At 36.8% G+C, this 2,363-nt stretch overlaps 1 protein-coding gene across 2 annotated transcripts in view; it reads left to right on the forward strand.

Annotated features, from left to right (window-relative positions):
* The window catches only part of OPCML (opioid binding protein/cell adhesion molecule-like), a 1,241,366-nt gene that overhangs the window by 687,547 nt on the left and 551,456 nt on the right, over nt 1-2,363 (forward strand). The gene's annotated exons all lie outside the window — the stretch shown is intronic.

The following is a 2,363-nucleotide window of genomic DNA, read 5'->3' on the forward strand; positions in this document are numbered from 1 at the left end:
GCTAGGAAAACAAACAGATTTGTCCTGGAAAGGGTTAAACCGGGTGGCTCCTTGGAGGCAAGGATTCTGAGGCTCCGTCTAACTTACTTTGGACATGCTGTGAGGAGAGACCGGTCCTTGATAATAGGAAAAATATATGAATAGACATTTCACTAAAGAAGACATTCATATGGCCAAAAAACACATGAAGAAATGTTCAAAATATCTAGCTATCTGAGAGATGCAAATCAAAACAGCTTTAAAATATCACCTTACTCCAGCAACAAATGCAAAGTTCAACAAGGCAGAAAATATGAAATGCTGATGGCATTGTGGAAAAATTGGAACTCTAATTCACAGCTAGATATTGTTGTACAACCACAACAATTCACCACTAGTAGGAATATAAAATGGTACAATCACTACGGAGGCAGTCTGATGCTTTCTCAAAAGTTAGAGAAACACCATTTGACCCATTTATTTCACTACTGGAAATATACCCTAAAGAAACCAGAACCATGATTCAAAGGGATGAATGCCCACTCATGTTTATTAGAACTTTATTTACAATAGCTAAGAGATGAAAGCAGCCTAACTGCTGATCAATAAATAGATAGTAAAACTGTGGTACATTCATACAATGGAATATTATGCAACATGAACTTGTAAAACAGTAGACAGTATAGAGGGGTCTGGAAGCACTGAGAAAAAATATCTGTCACAAAAGTACAGATAGTGCATAATGCCTCTATTGTAAAATAAGACTGACATGGGTTAGCCATTAAAAAAGTGCATAGATCATAAAAAACACTGCATTTAAACAAATGAGGGGGACTATTTGAAAGGAATGTATGTTTAGGCATTATTGTTGTTAGTTTTGTTGTTATGTGTCATCAAGTTGCATGCAACTCATAGTGGCACTATGTTAGCTCTGAAACCTACCCTATCCTGAGCCAACCTCATCGTTGGTGACACACCTAATTCCATTTCTGTAATCACTGAGTCAGTCCATCTTATCCTGAGTTTTCCTTTCCTGTGTTGTCCCTCCAACCTTCCAAGCATAATATCCCTCTCCAAGAACTGATCCCTCCTTGCAACACACACTAAGTTTGTGAGACGGAGTTTCAAAATACTTGCCTCCATGGAGCAGCTTGGTTTTACCCTCTCCAATACAGACCTATTTGTTCTCCTGAGAGTCCACCATATGTTCAACATTCTTCTCCAGCACCTCAACTTAAAGGCACCGATCCTTCTTCTATCATTAGTTACTGCATTATATGTATGACAATTAACAATCTGCAACAAGAGGTGCATTACAAGGTGAACTGGAGAAGGGTGAAGGAAAAAAGAGGGAGGAAAAGGTGGAACAAAATGCTATGGACACAGAGGAATGTCTGACAGATGTATCCATGAGGTGTTCAATGTAAATGTAACTCTATTCTTTGTCTTCTTCTGTCATCCCATCTTCAAAAAGGCTAGGTAATCACTGTCTAATCTTGATATATAACACATGTAATTCCTCTGTCATAAATATCTCTCAGTTGTCACTTAACCAAACTATGCAAATTTGAGAGCCTCCATATGTCTATAGAAATCATTTTCTTCTCCTCAATTCTAGACTCTTCCAATATCTCAGATGGACAAGGGTAGTTTCACCTCTAGTCCTAAATATAAAGAGATATTTAGTCTTTTTATCCATGTAAGATTTATCTAAATAATGATCTTCTTTTCATATTTAAAAAAAAACAAAAAACTGAGATGACAAATTTATTTCCAAAATGCTTTTATGACTAATATTTTAGTTCATCAATCACCAAAATCTCTCTAAATTGTAAAATAATGTCTGGATGTCAAAAGAATATGATGGAATAAAGTCTGGCTCTAAAAAGAGAGAAAATATGATTCTGACAGACTCTCTTCTTAATTTTAAACCATGCAGTGTTCCCTTGCTCTGTTTTTACAAGAGCTTCCTGGTCCAAGTACAGGTTTCACATGGGCATTTAATTATGGATTAATTTAATTATGGAATAATTTAATGATGGATTCCCATTCTTCTCAATGTCAGCCACTACTTGTTATGATCCACATAGTCAAATGTCTTTGCATAGTCAGTAAAGCACAACACTCTTCTGGTATTCCTTATTTTCAGCCAAGATCAATCTGATGGCAGCAATGACATCTCTGTTGCCATAGACACTGGAAGTTCCCTAACTATGTGCTGTTATAGTCGTTTTGAAGAATCTCCAGGACCCCAACTGAGTGGGGAAGCTACAGAACAGTGTCATTGATTTCACATGCAAGCAAGATTCTACTGAAGATTATCCAAAAACGATTAGAACAGCACATCAGCAGAGAATTGCTGGAAGTCCAGGCTGGATTTAGAA

Source organism: Elephantulus edwardii, unplaced genomic scaffold, assembly GCF_000299155.1.
Source record: "Elephantulus edwardii isolate Elephantulus edwardi_28Jun2011 unplaced genomic scaffold, EleEdw1.0 scaffold00120, whole genome shotgun sequence".
Lineage (NCBI taxonomy): Eukaryota > Metazoa > Chordata > Mammalia > Macroscelidea > Macroscelididae > Elephantulus > Elephantulus edwardii.